Genomic DNA, 27,336 nt, shown 5'->3' on the forward strand with positions numbered 1-27,336 from the left:
TTCAAATGCTACAATAAGGACACGACACACAAAGAAACCAACCAAGAAAACTCAGTTAGCCACCTTGGCAAGTGTAGGGGCAAGTGCGATGGATGACTTTACAGTGATGGAGATGTCACCCATCATTTTGATAGATCTTATTTCTCCTGCAGAAATCCCTCAGCGCATTACCTTATCACCAGCTCCACCTCTTCCTCACAGGTTTAAAATCATCTCCCCAAACAAACAATCAAAATGCCTGTAAACATCTGTGACTGTGAACCCTGTCTGTCAGTGAATGCCTGAGATAGCTCCTTTGTGGGTGCGTCAAATCCCTGATGCTGCTCCTGGGAATTCAGGAGAGCAAGCATGGTTTTCTCTTGAGGTTTCATATGCACCAACAAGCCCAAGTTTTCCCAGCGCTTATCCATAGCTCTTTTTGGTTCGGGCAAAGGATAAACCCAGGTCACTCCATCACAGAAGTGTGTGTACATGACAGGAACTTGTCAAGTACAAGAAGGTATGTTCAAAACCTCTGCCTGACTCCTAGCAATACAAAATTGGGCGCGTATGAAAGCATTGTCTAATCAAGGAAGATACAATGAAGTTGTGCTGCTTTGCTGGGGGAAGCAGCTCAGTGAAAAGTAAAAGTTTGGAAAATCAAGAGTCCCACCACAAGTGCAGTCTGGAGTGGACGCAGCTCAGCAAGACGCTCAGATGTCTGATGCAGTGATTTGGGATCCCTGCAATACAAAGGCACTCCAACTGGCAGCTGATACCTCTGAATATGACTTCGCCTCCTCTTAACCACTATTAACCAAATAAAGCAGATTATGTCTTTGCTCCCAGTCTCTCTAACAGCTAACAATACCTGGTTACTCTCTTGTTGTCAGCTCCTGAAGATTCCTGAGTGAAGTTCCCAGGCCCTATCCCAAGATCTCCCATTAACTAGCCAGCACGCCTGGCTTCACCATGCTGCCAAAGGCTTCTCACTTCCAATTTCAGAGCTCTCTCATGCAGCTGACAGGTGTGAAGGATTACTGGCACCGTGCTAGGTGGAGACAGAGACTCGTTAAAGAGAAGACATTCTGTGCATACGTGTGCATGGGTACACGTGTGCACATGGGCTAATTAGGGCTGCCCTTGCAGAGATGAAAGCAGAAGGTGTTGAGGGCCCTCAGTACCAAAAGCTAAAGGTTCCCTGTCAAGGTGAGCAGCCCTAGATAGAAGCTGGAAAGAGTAACAGCAGCAGCAAATGTGCAAAATTACTTTCCAAGAGGTTTAGGGCCATAAACGTTGTCAGAGAGCACTAATGCCTGTTCTGCTTTTCCACCTTCTTCCAAGTGTGAATAGATGATTCCTCGTCCTTCTAGGAGGGAATTATGGCTGTATCAGGGTGTTTTTTTATAGTGTATGTTGATTGTTGGATGCTGTCAGCAAGAAAGTGACAGTGAGAAACAATGTTCAGGGACAAACAAGGCAGAAGATATTTTAAACCTTAACAAAGCCAAGCACCACTGCAAACCTTGGGAGGAGGCCTGCACATTATATCATCCAATTTTGGGGAAGACTTTCAAACTTGGTCAATATAAATCTTCATTTCTTCCCTTGCTGTTATTGTGGGAGGGGGACAGGAGCACTCACTATACTGCCATGCATGTGGAAAGGGTATTATCCAAAAAGCTTCTTCCCCACAGTGCAGTAAACTCAAGTGCCACACACAAATGAGCCCATTTCACATAAACAGCAGAACTCGATCAATACCAGGACCACGTTGACAACCAATTTATTCTAGAGGCCTCCTCTCACTCCCTTGTTTTGATTGCTTCAGGTTAGAGCACAAACAAGCAAAGTATTTCAGGTCTCCAAGCAGGAGCTGAGAGTTACGGAAGAGGAGGGAGTCTGGGAGATACCACTTTCAATTTCAATTACCATTTCCAATTGCGCTCCTGACAGAGCTTGTTACCTGAACCCTTTGCGGGCTGGTTACACAACCAGCCCTGCACTAAGTGACAACAGGCTTCCAGTGAGGGCAAGGATGGCTCCCAGCCCTTTGAAGTGCATAAGACAGGTATATAGCAGGAAGACAGAAATCTTTGTACTGTTATTTCATCTTTATTTCATCTTTTTTCCTCCTTTATAGTCACAATCTGTCAACAGTGCCACGTGGTTACAGCTAATATGCTGCTCTTTCTCTGGAGAAATGTAGCTCCGGATTCATGTATGGATCACAAGATTAACATGAAGATGTGGTGGCTGTTGGTATATTAGAATCAATTTAAAAAGTGCCCGAGTACAGAGGTCAGACATCTATTCTCTACACCCCTGAAAAATCTCAATAAGTAAAAAGCGTAACCCTCCTCCTCCTTCTCCCTTTGCACAAGGTTTACATCTATTTCAAATGATAAAAGCAGGCAACTATGCAGGCTTAGAAGCTGTAACACACAGCAATCTATAAAACTCATTTTTTACCTGATCATCAGCAAGGCTTTGCTGCGCACTGAAAAGCACCTTTGTAATCAGGAGAGGGAGGCAGGCTCCTCTCCCTGGTAATTCAAAGCAAAATCCCAATGTAGTCTCCCTAGAACTGATGAATCATTCCTGGAAGGTGCCTGAAGCGGGCTCCTGCTCTGAGCTGCCCCACTCAGCAGGAGCTGAGAGGCAGGGAAGGGGAGGGAGTGTATTTCTCTTTGCTGACTATTGAGGGAGCCTGGGAGATCAGGCTCCCTTGGCAGAGACTGGCCTCTGAGACCAGCCTTGGCAAAGTCCTTACACGAGGTGTGGGTAAGGGATTGTCAAATGACCTCTGAAATCAGGAATGTGGATTGCTGATATCAGTTCCCAGCTTGTTGAAAGGTCATAGACTAGCTTTAAGATGAACAGAACAACAGATCTCATGCATTCTTGAGTTCTGCCAGTGCAATCAGGCAACACCGAGACGACTTAAATCTTAAAAATTCCCCAATTTTAGAAGGCTTTCAACTAAGTGGGAAATCCTGGCCCTCAGATCTTTCTGGATATTTGAGGAAGAAAAGGTTCATCAATAATACAACAGTCCAGACAACTACTATTTTTATAGGCAAACCGGCAAGATCGTTATTCCTGTAACATGTCTGCCCAGCAATTCTGGGTGTTGCCACAGGAATTCCAATAAAATACTATCCTGCCCATGGACAATTTGCAACCAGGGGAAATTTATCAGTTGTAAATTATTGCTAGAGCAGTTGCTTCTACTCATGTTATAGACTTGGAAGAAAATCACCTCTGTCATTATGCAATATGAAAACCACATTGCAGCTATTCGGAACGATCCAGATTTCCCTGATTCATACCCACTGAACGAAATTAATTATTTTGAGTTTAGCTGTAAATATGCTCCCCTAATTGGGAGACTCTGAGAGATGGAGGCTCGTTAAAATCTAAATTTCTCTGGTTAAAACTTGAAGGCACCATTTTTCATCTGCAGCAACAAACCAGACAAAGCAGTTCTGACACACAGCTGCATTGTCTTATCTGCCAAAACCAGTTCCATTTTTCTTGCTCTGCAAATAGCCAGAGCTTTTTTTTCCCCCATACTCCTTTCACTGTAGCTCTTTGTTAATCTGACTGTCAAGCCTTCATGTACTTTGTTTGCCACTGTATTTTAGTAGCATTACAAATGATGCTTCACTTGGAAACTGAAGCTGTCTGTGATACAAGGGCTCGGTTTGACTCCTGTTTGACACCCCCACCTGGGATGACTGACCCTTTTAAGCAGACCAGATTCTACCACATAAAAGTTACTGTGTTCTTGTATGGCTCTACATGCAAAACCACCCAACCTACTGCTCTCAGGGCTCTAATACAAACAGCAATCGCTGCCTGTCTGCACTTTGTTATGTTCAAGTCAGTGAGCAGTTTTTCCACTTTGCTATCCCTTCTGCAATGCACAGCACAGGAATGACACTGCCACAAAGGTGCCTCTCACTATTCAGCAAGACTTCCTTAACAACAACAATCTCCATCCATTAAATCAGGAATATTGTACATCGATTGACACCCCCCCCCCCCCACACCAATTAGGCACCATAGAGATGAAAAGAATACTCAAGGATGCAGATTTTGGAGGAGGGTTTGCTGGCTGGGACACTGGCTTTGCTGAGGTTTTGAAGGCCCTGAGCATCATTCCCTAATGACACACATGCACTGTCAGGATTCACGTTGCAGCCCCTTCACCGTTAAATGGAATGTTTACCATCTCTTTTGGCTTTGTCTCCCACAGTAACCCAGCGCAATGAAGCTCCCGTCCCTCCAGTGTAGCGTGCATCATCTCCACTCTCTGTGTTTGTGCATGCAACTGTACCTAAAGGCATCGCACTGCTTCCAGCCATTGTTTTTTCCAGCTCAAGCTGAACCGCAATTTTTTTAATGCGATTTAAAAGTGTCTGAGATCCGCTTATCCCTATCCCCTTCCAGCCCTTTATTAAACATACTGTTAGTAAATCTCATTATGCCTCCTTTTCCCTAAAGGTGGGAACTGGAGGGCAGTGAGGATTGTCTCTCAGCAATATGGTCCATCAGATCCATACAAATTGGGCATCTCTAAAATTGCTAATGCCCATCAGGAGCTCTTTGTGGCTTTTGTCTCTCTGTAACAACAGGATAAACCAGCACTCAGCAGGCTCTTGATGAACACAAGGGCATATCGTTTTAAGGAAAGCCCTTTTTGATTTTTCTTTAATTCTCAAAAAGCCTGTGTAAGAGGCCACGTTGCTGTTTTCCTGATGCTCTTTCTGTGAAACCTCTCATCAGAGAAGCAGCTTGCAGCACAGAATATCTGAAATGGAGCACCCAGAAGCCTTCATCACATTCCTCAGTCGCTGGCTATTAACACAGCTAAAATGTTGCCTGGTTGTATTCAAACTTGTAGATCACCTGCCCTGTGTGGCTTCCAAAGACCTTGGCTCCACTTCCCTTCCTAAGAATAAGGCAGATAGCATGGTCGGTGGTATTACGAGACTAGACGGATTTCTGAATGAATAGAAATGGCATGTTCATTTACCTTTTGTTCCCATTCTTTTTTCCTGCCACCTTCAACCATTTACGAAACTCGTGCTTTGGTTCAGCTCCTGATCAGTAGCACCCCGATCCTGAAAATCTCTATAGGTGTGAGGAATTACAGCACTGAGGACCCTTTGGTGTAAGCCACAGGACATCTCTAGGTCTAAGGCTCAGCTTTCACCAGGGAGAATGATGTTGGGCATTCAGAAATGGTTTTCTAATGCCATGGCCATGGGAGCAAGCCTGGTGATTGACCGCCGCTGTCAGAATGCTACCTGCACCTCCACTCTTCTCTCTTTATTTTCTCTGCACACTTAAAATGTTCCTGTACCTCAGCCTCTCTGCAGCTGTCCTCACAGAGCAACTTTCATTCCTCTTTTCCCCACTAAACTGGGGTGAGGACTTGGTCCCTAATTTTGAAGACCTGATCCAGGAGTTCAATGGTTTAATAGGCATTGCTTCCCCCTCAACATGAACAACTTAACAGCTCGTGCTGGATTTCCCATCAGCACATCCTGTGCCCCTGCTCCATTTCAATCTTGCATTCATTGTATTTTCTGAGCATTTCAAATGATCTGGAGGCAAGCACAGCAAAGCAATAGCCTGTGAAAGCAAAGATTTGTCAGAATGCCACACTATTTGTTTCAGAAAAGGGGAAACTTTCCGTATCCCTCCAAAAGAGCCACTCCAAACAGGAGATACTGCGCCAGTCCTCATTCCGGACTATGAGAAGTAGGTGGGACTGAACAGAAACAAGATTTATAACAGAAGTTACAAGGAACGGATGGGGAGGGAGAGGGTAGGAAGATGAGAGGACACAAATAGCAAACTGCCCAAGAACTGGAAGTTAGAAAAGTTCCTTTCAGACAAGCACCCTCCTCTTTATGAAGTCTTCGCTCCCCAGATACAGTGGAGAGGATGATAGGGTGAAAAAGCACACCACCCACACAGGCCAAAAGGAGGCTTTGCCCGAGTTTCTGATAATGCTCAGGAGGGGCTGCTCACCCTTATGGCTGCAACCATTTGTTTCTGGGGTCACTGCTTCTGAAGGAGATTACTGCTGAGTCAAAGAGTAGCCTTGGAAAAATGTTCTGTTCAATTCCTTTTCAAGGACACTATTGCCAAGTGTATGAAGAATGAGCTTCAAAGTAGCAGCGAACAGCAGCAGAAGGGTAAGTAAGGAGGGCATATGGGTCTACCTGAAAGGCATTAACAATACACAGTGCAAGAGAAAGGCTCTTCCCCATTATTTATCCAGAGTCCCCAGCCTAAATTTTGCAGCTTAAAATAAAACAAGGAGGGACACAGGAAGTTCAACAAAGTTAAGCTAATAGAGGTAACCTTGCAGGCACACCGTAAGTTTCAGACATTTCGTGATACAAAGACACAACAGGCAGCATGAAAAATAAAAATTAACTAAAAAAACCCCAAACTCACAACCCCCCCCAAAACCTCAATGAAAACTTGGATAACCAGAAGCAGAGCATACAGATCACTGTTGCTCTTTGGAAAGAGTACTTCCCTTTCCAAAGGCTCATCACCTCCTGACCAAGCACCCTGTTTTCACTTTTAGAAGCCTGCTAACTTCCTAAAACCAAGCTGAACATAATATGAAACTCACTTGCTTGAAAATGAAGAGGTAATTGGCAGCACTCAGTAACAAAGACCTTAGAGATGATACTTACCATACCTTTTTCCCCTACCGAGACCTATGTTCAATAATGACCTTTTCCCAGAAACAATTAACGTACCCTTTTACTTTTTTAACTGAGCTCTGCTCTGACTCCTTCAAAGCCAGAATTTTACAGTCAGCTTTCACTGTATGGTGATAAACAAGAATCTGTTATAAAGGACTAATTTTGCTACTGAGCTCCTGCTCACCTGCTCCAGTTCTCTGGGCTGTTGTTTCAGACCTGGATGGTGACTCATCAAAATAGAACAGATGTTTAAGTAACACACACAGAGACACACTTGTGTGTATATATTCACGTTTAAGGGCAGTAAGCAATTTTTCATGAGTCAATGGCTGGGAGTTGTTTTCCCTCTGTAAAGAAGGGAAGAACCGAGTGATAGATGGTGGTGCTGGATGCGTTACCCAAGGCGATGCTCCCCATCCTGCTTGGGAAGCACCATGCGCCCTGTGGAGAGAAGCCATCACTGAAATCTTGCTTCTGGAGATCCATGCAGCTTTTGCTGTCAGAGGATGTCATTAATGCTGACTGTTGCCCTCATTTCTCCAGCGAAAGCCTGGCATCCTCCTCTACAGCAGTGTGTGCAAGCCAACACCAGCCAGACTCAAAGGAATGGGAGGGAAAGAAAACATATTGCAAGTGCTAAATTACCTCCTAAGTGTGGATGCCATTTTTAATTTCTACTGATAGCTGGATGAATGTAAGAGCACAATTTTACCATGATGACATGGAGTAAGATGTTTCTTACTTCATGAGAGCAACGGGTGCTCTAACCTTCAGCTGCCCTATGCCAGCAGGCAGTAACATCCTCCTTTGAACACAGAGCATATACAAATAAGACATGACAAGACTAAAATCTCTAAATCACAGAGGGAATTGCATGCCACCTACTCCCAATCCGAGACAAGCCTAAAAGAACAACGTAGCTACTGCCATGGGCATTTCAACTCCATGGTGGCAACCATGCTTTTCTACCCATTTCAATAGCACTGACATTTTGGGGAGCGAGGGAGGTGCAGAGCCAGACAGTGACAGTGTAGCTGGTGTTTAACACATGAAATATCCACCTGTCCTCCTGACACTCTTCTCACGGAGCCAAGAGAATTTTCACAACACTGAAAACACAATGGGAGGGATGTCTTCTGTGAGCTGCTTTTATTAAATAATAACCCACCAGCCTGAGTGTTATCATCTGCACCATAGGAGCGTATCACCACGTGATGATCGGCTTGGCCAGTATTTCCCGGCAAGGCTGAAGACTGGATCTAGATCACCAAACCAGTGAGGTTTATTTGTTCTGTTTCTTGGTGAAAATTTTAAGACCAAATCCAGAATCCACAGTGTGGGGTAGACAAATGCTGCCCACAGCAGAGCTTCCACAGAAGCAATTCTGCAGGCCAGGAGAAATCCAGTGTCAGTACTGGCAGTCACGCGCTCGCTTCTTTTCCTTGCAGAGAGCCATTATGCAGTGTTTTCTAAAATTGTAAATGTTCTTTCTGGCTCACAATGGGAAACAATGCTAATATGCATCACAGGGTGCGAGATAAAAAGTGTGGTGCTATTGTTGCCTTTGATTTGTCTCCCATTTATATCAGCTTGCAGTAAGAATTACACAAAGACAGAGCTGCAGATTTTGCTTCTCAACTTTGTCAAATTTCAGCCTTTGTTTGGTTCATAAATTCTAGGGTCTAACCAGGATGTTACATCAGAGGCAGGAATTTACATTTAGATAACAGAATGCAAAGAATACTAACAACCATAATCCTCTCCCCTCTAAAAACCTCCAGAGTATTTCCCAATTGACCTCAGCTTTGTAAAACAGGAATCTGGCTTATCTGCTTTAAGCTGAGCATCAATTTCTCCAGGCACCTAACATTCAGGGGGGCTAGTCTATCTTTTTTTTTTGGTGGTGTATTTGTTTCCTTCTCTCCCCCTCTTTTCCTTGATTTTACTAAGCCTTGCTCCTTGTGCTGTCCCTTGACTTAGCCTTTCCCTATGGAGATAGCTCCAGTTTGTAGTGTGGGAAAAAGCCTGGGAAAAGACCCTGAGCACAGTATGGTAACTGTAAGAGGAAGGCCACTTTGGTTTTTTGTGAGATACCTAAAAAAATAGGTAGCAGACACTGCCAAGAACTCCTTTTTGACTGCAGGACACTTAAGAGAGACAGCTTTTCTTGCTTGGTACCCTATACAAGGACTCACTAGTCATGGGCAAGAAAAAAACCAGCAATGTGCATTAGAGCCCCAGTAAACCGCTCTGGAGAAATCCTCAGTCAGGTTCATCAGCTCTGACATGTACCAACGCTTATACCCAGGTCCACTGATTAACCACATGTGCAGCCCAGTCCAGGTGAAGAGGGCAAGTACTGCTTTAATTCTTAATAACACTTCCACTTACACAAGCTCATTGCCACTCTTTTATCTGTGGTATGTGGCATTTCTGAGTATCCCACAGCACTGGATGCTGCATTCTGGCTGACCTTCACTTCATTGTAAGGCACCCATGTCAGCTGCCAATTATTAGGAGGATCTGGGGAGATGTTGTGGACTTGCTCAACAGCTGTTGAGCTGGTCACTCTGGCAACTTTCTAAGCAGGAGAACTAGGGGTCAGAAATTTACTCTAGGTTTCACATATATCAGAGACTTATTTGTATCAAAAGAACACGAATTCAAATAGCAAGTTAGACCAAGGCTGGCTTACAACTAGAATGTTACTGTTATGTTGGGTAAAAATTGGAGCGACTCATCTGAAAAGCTTAGGCACATTCTTTGCCTCAACCAACTTGCCTCCGCTCCAAATTATGGAAGATTCCTCAAAGTCTCGTTATACCTCGAGGCACCAAATAGGAAGTGGAGACCAAAAGTACAAACCACATAACACAGAGTCTGAACAAAAGTCTTTAAGACAAAAAGAGGGGGAGGAGGAGGAAACTTTCAATTTTGCCTCAATATGTTTCTGATCAGAGACCATGCTTTCAAAAAGACCAGTATTTTTCCCTTTAGAACTGAAGATTGTATCCCCTTTCTCCATCAAACACTCTTTTAAGACAGAGATTGTTCTAGATGCCAGCAGACATAGGTCAGTATTTTCAACACCAGGTGACTAATATTAAAAGCTCTTTAAAATTGAGTTTAGATCCTGATTTTCAAAAAGCTCCAAGCACCCAGCAGATCCAGCTGGCTTAGAAGGGTCTTGCTTCATAAAGTGTTTGGAATGTGCTCAGTATATCTGAAGATCAGGCTACCTATTTGGGATCTTAAAAATGGACTTAAATACTCACTTCTCCCTGCACTAAGGATGACACAACCTCTCTAACCCACGCTTAGAAAGCTCTGTGTCATTCTAACTAACAGTATGGCTTTTGCCTTCTTCTTCCCACAACAGAATTTACAGAACTGTTAATAAACCAGGTGTCTATCATGAAAACTGGCAGATTCTTGAGCCTAACAAGATAACTATAATTTTCCTTGAAGCCATTGAGCAATTCTATAACATCTCCCCAAATCCTCTTAGTAATTGACGGCTAACATGGGTTCCTTACAATGAGGTGCCCTGAAGGTCAGCCACAATACAGCAGCCAGTGCTGTGGGATACTCAGAAATGCCACATGCCATACAATAGCACTGAAACCCAGGCTGGCACACTGCAGTGCTTAGCTCTTCCCATAATGCCAATAATGCCATCCCCCTGCTACGGGGTGCCAGAGACCTTAAAGGCTTACACTCAGGATCTTAGAGCCAAAGTCAAGACCTCTACCAATCAAGCCACAAGAGAATAACTGTATTAGCAGCTGATAGCAGAAGACTTTTGTCCTGCTAAAGGAAGATGACGGGCACACATTAAAAGTGTTTCCTCAAGCTAAACTCTTTCAGATTGCTGGATTTGGACCACATTTTATGATTTATTCATAACGAAGAGCTTCTTAGCTCATGGACTTGCAGATGCCCAAAGCCTTTTCATTATAGAGCTTTCAACTATTCTGGGCTAGAAAAGAAAAGGAAAGGAAAGAAAAAGAAAAAAAAGAAAAGAGAAGAGAAGAGAAGAGAAGAGAAGAGAAGAGAAGAGAAAAGAAAAGAAAAGAAAAGAAAAGAAAAGAAAAGAAAAGAAAAGAAAAGAAAAGAAAAGAAAAGAAAAGAAAAGAAAAGAAAAAAGAAAAGAAAAGAAAAGAAAAGAAAAGAAAAGAAAAGGAAAAGAAAAGGAAAAGAAAAGAAAGGAAAAAAAGAAAAGGAAAAGAAAAAGGAAAAGAACAAAGAAAAGAAAAAAAGAAAAGAAAAGAAAAGAAAAGAAAAGAAAAGAAAAGAAAAGAAAAGAAAAGAAAAGAAAAGAAAAGAAAAGAAAAGAAAAGAAAAGAAAAGAAAAGAGAAAAAAGGAAATTGATATTGATAAAGTGCTTCTACCCTTGGGTCAACCAACAACAACATCTCCCCTCTTCTTCTCTCGAGTACCCACAGCTGGAGGACAACACAGAGCTTTTGCCAGCACCTAACACAAGGAGCAGAGTTAGAGGCTACAGATTTGCACTATTTCTCATGGTCCAAGTCTGCAAGGATTTGTATGCTGGTGTAAGGATTGCCACTGCCCACAGACTCCAGAAATGCCTCGGTGCCTGTTACTTTCATGAGAACTACTGAAGCTTTCAAAAGAATGTGAAAAGTCCTAATCCCCTGGTGCAAGTGACTTCAATCTTGACAGACGTTTTCCCAGAGTCACAGATAAAACTGAAGGATTCGGCTATAAAGGATTAGGAGTGGTGTCACCTAGAATTAAGTCACTGGCCTTAAACCATGGTTTTGTTCATCCCCGTCAATAGCACATTTCACAATCTTAAAAACAAGGTTTACTGAATTTCTTCAAACATATCTATATCCTTTTGATTCCCTGAATAGGTTTAAAGGGGAGAAATAAGCCTTGTGTCTTAATGTTATTTTTCAGTTTACACTGCATATCTGTGACAATGGCGAGCACTGATTGAAAATCTTATGAGGGTCCTAAGCATAGATAGGGTACCACTGATCCTCAGCCTGGTAAAACCTGCTGTAATTTGGGAGTATTGTGCAAAGCTAACTTTGACTTCATACTGAGCACTACAAGTCAACAAGGAATTTGCATGGCAGACTAACCTGCACTTACGCATGATAGCCACAGGTTTTTGGTTTGTTCTAGGAATATATTCACACAAAAATGCAACAGCTGAATAGAACAAAACCTTACTTTAGCCTCAAACATACCTCAAACATGGGGAAGGAGGAGGAAAGGGTCACTCTCCATGCCATGCCATGATGTGCAGCACCTCACACAAGTTTTGGCTGCTTTGCCTCCTGACATCAAAGCTTATGAAAGTGTCGGGCTGGAAACTGGCCGGGCAGTCGGCAGAAGCCCTGACACTGTGCCAAAGCCACTGCAGCTCCTGTGTCCTTCAGGCAGCGGGTGGTCCGGCTGCACAGGGAGCTGGCTGCAAAGGCACATGTGGAGTTGATCAAAATATTTCCAACAAAACCTTACCCTGAATCAAGTTACTTTTTCTTTTTGCCTTAAAAAAACCCAGATAGTTTTATGGGGAATGCCATGTTTGCAGGGAGTCATGCAAACATAGCCTGAGAAACCCAAGATTTCCAGAGAAACGTTGCTGGCTCTTGCCAAAATTATGACCTGAAGCTATCAGATTCCTGTTTAAAAAAAATTAAAAATTAAGGAAATGAGTATTTTTTCAATTTGTAAAAAAAAAAATTCATGGAGGAAGGAAGAAGAGAGAAGTATTTCTGACTAGCTGGCAGGAAGCTCCTATGAGTGTGTGTATTGGTCATTCACACAAGAATTATTTCTGGCAGAGCTAAGCAAGCTATTCTTTAACCAGTTGGAGCTGGAGTAAGCCTGCTGGATGTATGTATACAAGAGCAGTACAGCTGTGTTGGAAATCCATGAAACGGATGCTCCAAGTGGGCTGATAAGCACTCAAAGCCATGAAATATAGGCTGTGTCCTCCTCGGGTTGAGACATCCATGTACAGCACCTTGCACCATTTTATCTCTTGAAGCTTAGGAACTGTGTGGCTATATGGCAGCAATGACTAACGATGATAGTAACAATACTAATGGTTACAAAGATCCTGGTTATGCTTCTGCATGTTCCCTGTCAGCAAAATTCTTCACTTAAATTTTATTTCCTTTATACACAGTAATTCATAACCCGAGAGACAACTTAATAGTGTACCTATTACAGCATAATAGAAAGCATAATGAAAATAGACCCAAATTAGAGCTCTTGGAGTTCAGTTTACCAACTCTTCACTCTCATGGCACGTTTGCTATAGCAAGCTTGAAAGTTCAGCTCCATTTTATTTCTGCCAGTCTTCAGGTTTACCAATGCTGAATTCATGCAGCTCCTTCTGGAGCTCAAACACGAAAGAGCTCTGCAAATAACTGAAAGAAATGATAAGGACTCCAGGTGACACAGATCACATACTGTACACAGAATTACTTTCCCAGAGTGAGCCCATGTAGCAGCATTTTGTGACATTCATCATGAAAGTTCAGTCCTTGGAGTGCTGCCATTGTGGTCATGCGCAGCCGGCTCTCTGCTGCTACAGCGGAGCTTATATCCAAATGCCATCCCTCCTGAGGGCAGCGCAAAGTGATTTGAATATCAGGCCTCAGGAAAGGTGGTTTTCAATCCTTAGCTGGTTTTATTTCAAACAGCCTTTCAAGGGCTGCTAGCGGGCCAATCAGTTTAAGTGTGTGATGGTTCATAGCAACAAAACTGTGAAGTCTCCAGAAACTGGAAACCAGTGGAATGTGGAAAAAGAGTTGCCTTCTTGCCAGAACAAAATCCCTGGTAATAGATAGCGCTGGATCAAAGTGTTCTGCAGAAACGCAGAACTTGCACAAACCTTGTCTTGAAGGCTGTGGGGGCTGCTGAGTGGCAGCCTCTCTAGTGTCCTAGGCTGGACCAGCCTCCTGCTATGGATATCTCCTCCCAACTCTGATGTATTCCCCATATGGGGACACTCATCACCAGCTGCAGAGCTGCTCAGTGAGCCACTGGGGAGTCCTGGCTGTCTGGGGCAATGCCTGCTCAGCACCTCCCAGCAGCAAGGCAGCAAAAGGACAAGTGAGACAGTAATTGTGAAATGTGCCCAGCAATTTGTACCTGCTGCAGCTGCTCTCGAAGGGTTAGAACTCACTTCTTCATTTCCAAAGCCTGCAGCAGGCCTGACTACTTCAAGCTATCAGACAGCACTGGGATACAGTAAAGCACAGAGCAGCTTCAATTGGTGCGTTTCTTTCTGCATACATGTCCTTTGGGTCCTGGGGTCTTTGCCCAAAGACTCTTCCACCTCCCAGCCAATTAAGAGAAAGTGCAAAATACCAGAAAAATGGCATTTCCCAGCAATTTTGATAAACAAAGTATATAACCAGCTACTTTAAAAGCAGGCTTTGAAATGCCACTGGCTTGCTTCCTTCTGAGCACATTCCCAGGGAGAATGTCAGGTCGCATAACTCATTTGTTATCTTTACACAGAGGAGCTCCACTAAGCACCAGCCATCATAAAAATACGTTCCTTTTTTGTGGAAAACAAATAGAAAAGAAAAATACAGCATCTCTCTTAAAAAAAAAGCCAGTTAGCACTTCAAAGTTTATCACATGGTCTGTAAATAGCAGTGTCGATACACCAGGGAGCTGCTCTCCTCTTTGTTTAACGACAGCCTGAGTTACTGACATAGAGGTAGCAATGTTACGGGCCTTCCCGGTGACACAAAACTACATTGTGCATTCATTTAGACATGCTCTTTGTATTTTATTCCCCTCAACGGCCTGAAAAATACCAAGAATTGGAATAGCGTAAGAAGAGCATTTCAATCTAGCTTTGTATAAAGCATTGCTCTCCTCTGGGCAGTGCGCACCCAGCAGCATTGACTTTACACACACCATGAAGGGGAGTGTTAGGGAGAAAACTACAGTAAAATTGAGGTCGCGTCCTCTGTGTTGCTGAGGAACCCCCCCCACACACACACGTTTTCCCATCAATCCCTGGACACTTCCATGTATTTACAGCCAGCCATTTTAACTGTACCTAAGTGTTTATTTCCCAGGTGCCTAAATTAGCAGGTATTTAACTCTCCGATGCAAACACCTGATGTCTGGGTGCTCTCATTTGCCTGTGAACGCCATACACAAGCCACTGAATTCAATTATGTGGCAAAAGTCCACAGGTACCTCTGAGGTATCTGACATCCCACACAAAATCTGTGCCTCACATGCTTAAACAGCTCTCTCCCATGCTTTATAGGAAAGAAGGGAAAGAGTCGTGGTTTGGGTTTTTTTTTTCATCTCATTTGCAGTCGTACCGCTAAAGCTTGGAGATTAATAATAAAAGTGTGTATGTGACAATGCAGAAACAAATGCTGTTCAATGTCAAACACAAAGCAAGATGCAAATTCTTTTTTTCTGTTAATTAGCCAAGCTTTCATCTCAACTGCTCTGATCTGTAAATAAAGCTCACAAGCTACATTCAAACAAGTCTGGGAATTGAGCAAACAACGCCCCCTTCCCCCCCAACCTAAACCAAAATACCCCAACCCAACAGTCTCATAGCACTAGGTTAGCTAATTATGTTTCTCATTTGTCATTCAAGGGGACCTAAACAGATTAAAACAGGTTAAATGCAACAGCACTCCGGCACTGCTCAAGGGGCTCTGAATACCACCAGCCACCAGCCACTGCCAAACACTGCCAAGAAAAAAGGGGCATCCCTGACTATCCCAAATGGTAAGAATGGGGAAGGAAAGATGGGCAAAAGATGGATGGGAGGACAGACACACAGACGGAAGGAAGGGACAGAAGAAAGAACAAATGACTGGTCCCCAAGGCTAAAGAACATTGCATTCTCTTGCTGCTATGCCTAGCCTCTAAGGATTTGCTTTCCAAGCTCTTTATTGAAATTGTTCAGGTCCTTAACTGATCTCCTGGGGGGTGAACTGGGGAGGGCTGAAAAGCCTTAAGCTAATTAAGCATGGCTGAGACATGCTTGATGAGATGGAAAAAACACAAAGCTTTTGAAAGGGTGAAAACTTTCCGACCATCTGGTAGTGGTGCTGCAAAAAGAAGAAAGAGGAAGGACAAAGGGGCAGCTCTTCCCAGCGAGGAGGTACAGGGCTCCTTTAATTACTGGGTCACTGAGACCATTACTGCTCCAAATGCCAGTGAAAGCCTGCAAAACAAGCTTAGGAGGCTCAGCAGAAACAACAGCTCTTAGCAAGAAAAGCATCTGCAAGAAAGTGAATTGGAGCAGCTTTCTCCAAGATACATCCGCTAATTAGAAATGATAGCTAATAGATGGGGTCAGTGAGGCCCCCAGATCAGAACAAGCCTTTTCCCAGTGACCTCTCTACCTGTCTCCTCTGACTGCTGTTCTCCAAGCCCTGCAGATGGTGCTCGCTTTAAATTAATACAACCCCACCAGCCAGAATGAAGCTTCTGTTGTACTTGGCAGTACAGGTGAACAGCCTGCATTTAGGCTCCAAAATGAATGCCCCAGGTGTTTCGTCAATATGGCAAGCAGCTGATGTGCTCCAGCCTCTTCAGGCCTGGTTAAGGCTCATCTGTGTTTTCTCATCTCTAAGACTGGCTAGAGAAAATCACAGCATTCAGAGAGCAAACTTTGAACACCGGAGCAAAATCTGAGCTATCTTTGCTCTAAATGGCTTTGTCAGCCATGAGCGGCAAAAGCGCCAGTGTGATTCAAATGAAGACCCCTCCCCTGCCTTCTCCTCTCAAATGAGCTGGATACAGCCACGGCTGACTACAGGTGCAGGCTAGCAAAGAGCAAGCTGGTTTCCACACCAGAAGCTGTGAGCAAACCCTTGCCAAAAAGCAGTGCTATGCTAACTCTCGCTTTGGGATGTGAATACATGCAGCTGATTTCCTTCCCTCCCACACGCAGACTCTTCTCCAACTATTTTGGCTGTGTGCTGTGATCCAGTCAGATTCACAAGCTGAGCAAGAACAGGCTATATCCATCCTTGGATGGGAGGCCTCATTAAATGAAGGAAGCAGCACCGACAATCTAACGCAGTGCACTGCCCTGCTGTCTCCAGGATCAGATATAAAACCTACGCCTTGACTACCTGTGGTCATTAAATATCCCGAAGCAGATGTGATAAGAACAAATGGCATTAACTCCATTCTTTGGCCAAAGCTCGACATGAGTATCTCTCCACTAGGCTCCCCTGGAAGGTTCATGTGGAAAGAGCTCCTGTGTCTTAAACTATCACACTTTTAATTCAGTACTGTTAAACATTGGCTGCATTTAATGCCAGAGGGAACAGTTTCACAAGCAGATTCTGTGATCTCTGTATATATCAGTTTCTAAGCTAGCTCAGGTTCCTTTAGATAGGTACCGGATATATATGTATTTCTTATCATCTGCTTTTCATGCTCACACACTCCAAGAGCCAGCTGGATCTGAAAGAAAAAGTGCATCCAGAAAATCTACTCCCTTCCATGTCCTACGTAATGCTGCAAGCAGGCAATATTAGAAATACTGTTTAAGGACTTCTTTATTTCTTTCTTTAAGCAAACTTGTTGCAAGGCCAGGAAATTCAATATCAAGCTAACAAAGCACCTAAAGTTTTGGGTGCTTACTTGAAAAGCAGCTGTGTTCCAGCAGGTCCTTGATGTTATGGGAGGCTGCAGTACCCCTGTGTAGTTACTAAGTCATCTGGTGTGGACCGTGCAGTTCAAGACTCACACTTATATGTGCAAGCAGATTTATGATGGGACAGCATTAAGGAAAAAGACAACTGTATAAAGTGCCCACGATAGCTGTGCTTACTACACACTGGACAGTTACCACTTTGGAAGACAGAGAGATAAAACAAACCGCAAAGGATGTCAGTATTACCACTCCAAGACCACTGTGGGTGCCATCAGCTACACTAATGTAAGAGGAACTGTAAAATGTCTTGCTGTCCCAAGGAGAAGGCCCCAGAAAATGAGGGCACAACTCTGGTCTCTTTCAGAGATCCAGCTTTGTAGATGACTGTGATCACCAGAGAGGAGCTACCAATATCCAAAGGAAGGACTGGATGTGGTGGTAGTAACCACACCAAGCCACTGTAATGCACAAGGTGAGATGCCAAGAGGCAGGGCCAAGACTGAACAGAGACATGATTGCAGGAGCCATGCAAAACTCTGAGACATGAGCATTGAAAGCCAAGTGAGGGAAAGGAACTGTACCAGTGCTTACCACTGGCCTCATGCCCTGCTGATCAGAGCATGCTGGAAATAAATCTGAATTCAAGTCTGTCTCCATGCTGGAAGATCTCAGACCCCCATCCTCATGTCCTAGAGATCCCCTCAAAGCAGCCCCTTCCATCCCTTCCATGCATGTTGGGACACCATTGACAAGAACATGCAACCTGCAAAGTCCTTTCACACTCGGAGAAGACCAAAACAAAAGGCAGCTTAGCTCCTATACACTTGAAACAGTGAGTCCTGCTCAGCTTTCCATCTTCTCCAGACCACCTGGGTCCTGGGCTGATGGAGGCACCATGCTCAGCACCCCAGAGAGGGGGAGATGCTAAGATACAACACTGCCAACTACCTCCCTGTTCAATCTGCAAGCTTTTCTGCTTATCTTCCCTGTTGCCTGGATAGCTGGAAGAATCAGGCAATTTAATTTCCTTCAATGGAGCTGCTGGAGTTAGGTACTGATTTTTCAGCACAGTGACATCTTATTTTGAAGCACCTGAGGTATCTCCATTCGCGCTCATTTGACACTTCTGTGCTACATTTCAGGCTGACAGATCATACAAACACATCCAGCAAATGTGTTTTAACTGATGAAACATCTTGCAGCCATGATAGCATTTGGCCACAAATTGGGAATCTGTTTCTTCCAGGCACTGAGACAGTGAATTTGCCACCCTGACCCCCCAGCTATAGACCAGTGTTAGCTGTAACCAGGGGGCAATGGTGAAAAGATTATTGACTTTTTCTTCTCAGAATCCAGAACACAGTTTAACTTATTTTCTATCCAGGTAAGAATGGTATAGCCTGTAAGTGACTGCTTATTTCCTCCACAGAGGAAATGCTGAACGTGTAAACATGCTGTCTTTCAAGGGCTGTCAAGTAATGTAGGTATTGAGTGGTTTTTGACAGGATGCTGTAAACGGAATAAAGGCATTTTTTGGCCTCTGCAGTAGCTATGCTTATTGGCAGAGCTATGCCCTTCACACTAGTGACTGGGGAACAAACAAACAAACAAGGCTCCACATCTGCAAAGCGGAGCAGTGAAACAGAAGGCTTATGCATCCCAGCATTTCAGTTGCTCACAGACTGCCTACCGCTGCAACTCAAAGTGCATCATTCAGAGTACCTACTTTGCTGGACTGGTTTAAACGCATCTATGAACACATTCACAGCACACAGGAATGCTCCAGGAAAGGACCTCCAGAGCTCATGCAAGACCCCAAAAGCAGATGCTGAACCCTTTTGTTAAATAACAGGAAGTCCCAAGGAGCTGCACTCTTGCACCACTATGCTGAGATACCACTACTGCATGATAAAAATACAGGTGCACTAAAGGAGATGTAGGAGACGAGATTAAATGCTAGCTTCCTCCTTGGCAGACCATTCACAGTGACTAGAGACAGGGTCAGCTTGGGCTATTGGGCTAATGCTACGGGCCAGGTATACTGGTGGTGACCTCACACGCTCATCTGGAGGCAAAACGCGATGAAAGCCAACCAAGCGGAGGAAAACTGTTCCAGATGGCAAGATCTGCTTGAGAGAACACTCACCTGTCAACTGCATTAGGAAAAGGTGAGGGGACAGAAAACCTGCTGCCAAAAAATTACGAGAAACAGGCAGAGAAAAGAAGGAGAAAATACAGAGTATGAGGAAAGTGTAATGCTTCAAACAATGAGACTGGGTGGGAATTTTCCTGCTCTAGTCTGCAGTAGTGAGAAGCAGATTTAATCTCACTTCAGGTCGTGACCTGTCAAGGCAACCTCTGCTTTATGAGTTGTAGACACATCTTCCCCCTCACTGTGTAATTGTCCCTCCTTGTACAGCACTGACCTTCTCGAACTGCCAGGAGCAAGGGCACCTATGAAGCCATGGTGAACCTCCCTGGCAGAGCCAACACTGTGGGACGTGCAGAAGAGAGAACAGAACAGAGCTGAATCACAAATTGTGCCTCCTGACCCCCTGGTAGTATGCAGAGGGAGTAAATGCTGCCCTTCTCATAAGAGAACAAGGTTAACTACTCATCCACACCATTTGGCACAACTATAGCGAAGTGACAACGTTGTTCCTAGGTTCCTAGGACATATGCTGCTTTCCTTGAATTCCTTCTCGTTCTGTACTTCAAATAAGGGAAGATTTAGATTAGACATGTGAAAAAAAGTCTTCCCTGTGAGGGTGCTGAGCCGCTGGCCCAGGTTGCCCAGGGAGGCTGTGGCTGCCCCACCCCTGGCAGCATTCAAGGCCAGGTTGGATGGGGCTTGGAACAACCTGGTCTAGTGGAAGGGGGTTGGAATTAGATGATGCTTAAGGTCTCTTCCAACCCAAGCCATTCTATGATTCTATAAACAACAGCTCTAACAAATCATCCCCTCCCCACTCCCACTGCTTGTGCTTTTTTCCCCACACTTAATTATGTCCACAATCCACTCAATTTCACAAAAATCACTGGCTAAGTGCAGTTTCTCTCTGCTGCCCTAAGTGTGTGGGCATTTGTGTTTATGAAATAACTATAAACCAGTGCAACAACCTGGGCAGCATGGTACATCCATACATCATGCAACCAAGGGGGAGTACAGCATTTTCAGTTCCCAGAGCCAGCTTAGCTGGATCTGTGCATATTCCATCATAAAAAAAGACTTTATTAAAAGAAGTACAATTCCAAAATCAATCAATGCATAACAAAATGAAGCCTCCTTTTGTAGCAGACAGAGCACAAGAACATAAAATCTGCCCGCAAGGGATCAAATTCTTTCCTTGTGTAGCTCCCTGCACTCCACTGGTGTGCTGGACCTGTTCTAATTTAAGACTGAAGTTCTTACTGTCACAAACAGGAGTTAAACCCACTGCTCAGACGCCTCTGTAGCTGTATAGTATATCTTAAAAGGGTGCCATTTCTCTGGAGGTGCTAAATCTAATTTCCAGATACGCTGTTAACTATGATGCCATCTGTAACAGTGCAGTCCTTGGCCAGTGAGCCCTACTTTTTCAATATGTTACAGGAAAACGTTTCTAAGATGTCACTGCCTCTCCCATATCCCTTTCACTTGTTCCTTGGGTGCTATTTGAGATGCTTTGAAAGAGATATGTGTTTCGTTTGCATAAGGCAACACTGCTCTGGAGATCTGAGCTAAACCCAAAGCCTAGTAGACTTGGACACCACCACATGAATATGGATTCCATTATCTTTCCAGTTTTCATATGCTAAAAGGGCATTATCAGTGCCTTAAAGCTCTTTAAGCCTTGTAGCTCCCAAGTACAAAACATGTAACATCATGTAATACTATTACAAACATATGAGGACTGAAAATGACTTCATAGCATCTGCTTTTCAGTGGGATTTCATGACTTTATATTTTTTTGGCATTCCTGCCATGGAAAATAAAAATGAAAACAGCGCTTCAAAATATTCCATTAAAAATATCTAATTTCTCCTCCAGCTTCTCAGAGGATTTATTTCTTTTATTTCTTTTTATTTTCTGGATGTGGAAAAGAGTTCTAAAAATTACTTGATTTAATGGTGTGTTTCGGTGCTGTAACATGGGTTAATTAAACCAAACAAAGGCTGCGTTGTCAACACTTTCAGCAAGAACAAAGAGATGATATTTTAAAATGAAATAAAAATTGCCAATTCATAATAGCATTTCTGTTCTGCTTACTGAAAATGAAATGAAGAAAGCAATCAAATACACTGAATAAAGCTTAAACACTATCATTCTTAAAGTATTCTCTTCTCTCGTTTCTTGTTTTCTTTTCTTTTGGCTTTTGTCTTGTACCCTTACCATCATGCCTGATAACATAAAGTGACTGTGACAGCAGGCAAAATGTTTAAGCTGAAAAATTCCTTATGTTTTCTACTTTTTATTAGAAAAGCACACACCAAAATGTAACATTTGTCATTGAAAGAGATGAAAAATAATTAAAACTTAAAATTGATCTTGCCCTACCTATTCTTTACATATATTCAGGATAGAATCTGATATATGGAGAATAATGAAAAGAAACAGATTCCTCCTGTGTCAGGGAGAAATGAGACTTTTTCCCTGTCACAGGAGGCTGAAATCGTATCTGGGGCTGTCCACTGACAGTATAATAACCACCTCATCCTGCCAATGCACAGTGCTGCGCAGCATCTCCCAGGCAGCAACCCTAGGAAAGACCTGCAGGGCCTCTGCATCCCATCTGGCATTACACTGACCTGTGCTGAGAAAATGAGTGACCCCATCACCTCCATGGTCTTGCTGATCCTTTGCCATCAGTGAAGCACGATAGCATCGACCCTTTGCTGATGTAGGAGCCTGGAGACCTCCTAGTTCAGTACTGACAAAGCCACCGCTACTATAACCACAGACACTGGGACAGAAAAGCCCACTCCTCTTCTTCCAGCTGCACCATCCGAGTGGAGCACAGAACATGCTCACACAGAGCCACTCACAGGCAGGTCAGCCTCACTTGGCTTCAGCTTTTGACAGAGCTACCACAGTTCCTTATCCATGCAGGACATTTTAAGTGTGCTCATGAAATTCAACATACCATTTGCAAACTTAGAAGAAAAAGCCACCTCCTCTTCCAAAAGCGATCTTTAGGTTTCATGGTTTCTTTTCCCTGCCTACAATTATGCCCTTTGCTACTTCCACAAGGCATAGGAATTACCTGGATATACTTTTCTGGCACAGCTATAATGCCTTCAGAAGACCAAAGTTCTTTGCAGTAAGAAATACAGACCAAACAGCCCTTGGGCCACCACAGATTAACCACAGCAGGCTGACAAGCAGAATCTGGTTGTAAAAGCTCCTCATCTGGCTGATATTACAACTGCAAAGTTGACGAGTTTTCTGAAGTTCTCAAGAAAATAAACGCATGTAAAGTGAGGCTTCTTAAAACCTGAAGTTATCCCCTGGATAAAGGCACTCGTTTGGCTTTCCAGTGATAACTGCGCAACTCCAACTACTTCCAGCTAATTGCTTTGCAACAGTCCACCTCTCTGCATAGATTATAGCTTTAGACACACAAGTTGAAACACTCATTTGCAATTTTGCGGCTCTAAATTACTTCCAGCATTTCTGCACAAGGTCCAAAGGCGTGTTTTTTTCTCTGCTAAATATCAATACCCATCAGAAGCAGATTTTAAAGACATATTTCATATTTAGGGCCAGACTATCCTGTAACAGCCCCCCAAAATGGTGTCTGATCCATTCAGTATAGGTTGTTATCAAAGACCAAACTGTATCTGATTTGGGACATTTAATCCTTTCTTCCTTGGGCAATTGAATAAAAGAAGTTGAAGCCTTCATACTAGATCTTCAGAAGCCACAACACTCCAAAATATCTTTGTGTTCTATTCTTTCCAATAGAGAAAATATCCTTTTAAAGATACGCAAGGAAGACTTTTTATATATCTTTCCTTTTTTTCCCAAGATGTCTCATCCATCTCCACTTGAAGCTGAAAGAAGTTTGATTAAGAAATAATAGGTAGTTACAATTACCATGACTCAAGAATAAAGATGTCAGATTTGTCCGAAAAGATCTTTCTTGAGAACTACTTCGTTTCTCTACAGCCACAATGTCACTTCAAACCAAGACATTATTTTGACATTATTTATGACTGTACCGATGCCTGTAAAATCCTATAAATGCCTGAGACTGAAACTATAAAAAATTGAGAGCTCTTTTCCTGCAGGTTTTGGAATATTTAAATCCCTCCAAGATTATGCCATAAAATTCTCTCTCTCGCTAAAGTACAGGTGGGTAAATGACTTGAAAATCCAGCTGTTGAAGTGAAGAATGGATGAAATGATGACTACTAGTTACAGATATTTATGTAACAAAGATGAACAAAACTTGGCCTAGCTCGAACAGAAATAATGTGGAATTCAAATTTATGGTAAAGAGGCATTGACCAGAAGACCAGCAGAATAAATCATGTATACTGTAATGATTTAAACTGTGTCACCTCCCCCAGCCCATTCCCAAGCCTGCCTTAACATTGTATGGTTCATAGAGAGAAAAAGATGGTTCATACAGTTCCCTCAATATGGCATTCAAACAGGTTAATATGCAACTGCACAGCGATACTAATTGTAAGGGCTGTGTCCTGCTCTTAAGCGAAATCCCAGGAGATTCCAATACCCTTTTTATAGGCATTAATTACGGCACTGTGCTCCTTGACTGGGCTTCAGCAACAGCCTGCTTCTGCGTTTCTAAACTTGTCCAAAGGAAAACAATGTGTCCTTTGCCCAGGAAGGATGCTACCCAAACACTCTAGATTTGTTTTTTTGGGTAAGAAACATGACAGGTCAAGCTTGAGTCATGTTCCAAACAGCACAATAAGACAAAATATTTTTCCCTGAATACAAAAGAGATCTAACAGAGAATTACTGGCTATTTCTGCAGTGCTCTGGCAGAAATACTATCCTTCAAAGGGGTAAGAAGCTTCCAGAGATGCTCAGTGAGGCAAACCATCATAGCTGCTGTCTTGATGAAGGGAGATGGAAGGAAGTGGGAAGTAAGAAGATAGAGGGGAGAGCAGGCTCAGAAGAGGAACTGGCGACATATTCACACAAACAAACATGAGTTGTATTTCCGTGTGCCACAAATTGTGTTGTGGAAAAACTGGGATGATTAAAACTACAATTACATGCTGAATGTATGGTCATTAAAACATGACAGGACTACTTCCAAGCATACATATAAAGGGGGTGCCGAATGGTCTATTAAAACCATGTATACTTACCTAGTCAGCAAATAGGTCAGTGATCACCATTTACTCTGCTTTTTAATAAAGGGATTTGAGAATATTCCCTAATCTTATAAGAAACACAGATTTTCATTATTCTTTCGTGAACCAGAATGAGTGCATTATGGCAGCTGGAAAAAAATGAAAAAGGCATCTTAGTTTGTCTTTTTTCTTCAATTGCTCCCTAGTAATACATAACCTTAAGTTACAGTAGGGAAAAAAAAGGGAATAAATTGGCACATGTTGTATTTTATTACTGATTTTAGAAAAAGCAAAGGCAGGTTTTTATGAAACACACACAGTGCCTTACATTGTTAAATTCTTCAGGGTAATCTGGCTTGTTTCTTGATACTGGCAATAGCAAACAGCAGTGAGACTGCCAAGTCTTTGAGTCTTCATTCCTCTGGGCTCCCTGTGTCCCAGAACCTTGAAAGTACTAGGATCCATGACTCCTTGGAAATAATGCACTATGGAGTGACCCTAGAGCTGTGAAGCCAAATGAGCTATACAGAAAGGACCCTCTAAAATCCCCCCAAACACATAGATGAGCTGGCAGTAAAACTTGTACAGTTAGATCAGAAGTTTACCCATGGTTTGTCAGAAGTTTGCAAAATCTGAGACACATCTCAAAAACAGCAAGAAACAGTCATTTTTTAACATGGAAAATAAGATCACTGAAAAAGTTCCTGACACATTGCAAAGCCACTATCAGTAACTGAGCAGAAATCTAGCTTTAGGTTGGAAAAGGGACTTTGATCTTTTTTGGTCATTTAGCAGTTCCCACAGCTCCAGTGCTGCGGACAGCACAGGTCACAGATGACTCCCTGATGGTTCAAGGCAAGAGAAAGAGAGGACGGAAGCAGCAATGTGCTACCCTTTGCTCCAGGCTGAGCTTGGTATCACAAAAAAGGTAGAACAGAAAGACTAGGTAGTCTGCAGTTCAGTGGCTGTTATGTTTGGCTATGCATATGGATCTAGTACAGGTTAAAACCACTTAAGATCCATGTATTTCTATTTAATGGGACTAGCAGTTCCATGTTAGCTTTTTTCCCATGTGTTCTCAGACAAAAAAAAAAAAAAAGCCATTTTATCATGTGTCAAATATACTGTGGACTCTGCTGGAAAACTATTTAACTGAATTAGTTTATGAGGTAGCACTTGGGTTACATAAAATAATGTTACATATCTCCAGCTTATGCCTGGTAATCTCTTTCCATTAATAGGAGTCTCTCCTTGAGGAATATATCTTGTTTTATCAGCCTGAACTGCAGCTGATATTCTTTTTTTTACTTCTCTTTGTCAAGATCCACCTTGCTTTGTGGCACACACAAACTTGTGTGGCACAGTTCTGTATGCCCGCCAGAATTAGAAACATCTAGCAAGATGGGTGCTGAGTATGCTCTATGTATTCTTATACCTGTAAGAATGGAACAAAGCAAGGCAAGGCCTTAATTTCCTTCCTTTCTCAAAACCCTGAAAAAGCACCCATTTATTTCCCCTGCCACAAAGACGGTATGTTTGGAAGAAGCTAAACAGAATATCTATGCAGCTACCTAAGTAACCTGCATGTAGACTCAACACATCATCTCTTCTCATGGAACTGACTGAGAGCTCACTTAAATCAATGAGAGTTCTTCTATGAACTTCAACAAGCTTTGGATCAGATGAACCCTGCATAGGAGCAGTAGGAACACGTTCCAAAATGTTTGGGAAGAACCTTTTAGCTAGTACTTGAACCTTTCAAATCAGGGGCAGGAAAAGTGCCCAAACCAACCCTTTTCTGATATTACCTTCTTTTCCTTAATGTTGCATATTTTAATAGTAGGTAGAGCAGATGGTGAAATGTAATCTCTCCACTGAGAACTAAATGACAGTCACTAGCTGTAGGGGACACTAAAGTATTAAAGAGAAGGAAATGTACAAATAATGAGAGTACATTTCGTCCAACTTGCTTTTGATGAGGCATAAAATAAAATGTAAATAATTTCTATTAGGAGGAAATTAACATAACAACGTTGGTATTTGCAATCAGAGTGAGTTTACGTAACCTGGATCCACAACCGAGGTAGCACAGTATCATTTACCCGGACTTGAGGTAAAGATTGTATCAATTCTATTTTCACCAGCAGTAATAAAGCACAAAACCAATACCATTAACATGACTGATTATAAAAAGAGGTGATTAGTCTCAACTTTGATAGGCAACTAACAAAGAAAAGGAGAGGAAATGTTGTTTACCTGTATCTGAACAAAGAGGCTCTATTAACCTGGGTTTGCAGTGAAGAAAAGTGTCAATATTGCTAACACAGATTTGCAATTAAGTTGGTGTCAATGTGGCTGGAAAAGGAGCTCATAATTAGGATGACACAGTTAGTATTGACCTGAATTTTCAATAAAAATCAGGCCTGTGTTTTAATTTGGAACTGCAAAATACGTCCCTGTGCTCTACAAATGACCATATAATTATTAACTTGCAGTTACTTTACAAATAGAGAATTACTTACATAATATGTTATTCTTTATGTAACCAGGTGCCTGTTTCAACTGGTGACCTGAACTTAGGGTTCACTTAGAATGAAACTTCTAGATTTCTTTGCAGAAGCATTAAGGATTTAAATACGTAACTTCCAGAAAAATATTACTGC

At 42.8% G+C, this 27,336-nt stretch overlaps 1 protein-coding gene across 3 annotated transcripts in view; it reads right to left on the reverse strand.

Annotated features, from left to right (window-relative positions):
- The window catches only part of MACROD2 (mono-ADP ribosylhydrolase 2), an 890,631-nt gene that overhangs the window by 9,262 nt on the left and 854,033 nt on the right, over nucleotides 1–27,336 (reverse strand). The gene's annotated exons all lie outside the window — the stretch shown is intronic.

The sequence above is a fragment of the Lathamus discolor genome, chromosome 5 (genome assembly GCF_037157495.1).
Source record: "Lathamus discolor isolate bLatDis1 chromosome 5, bLatDis1.hap1, whole genome shotgun sequence".
NCBI classification, from domain to species: Eukaryota; Metazoa; Chordata; class Aves; order Psittaciformes; family Psittacidae; genus Lathamus; species Lathamus discolor.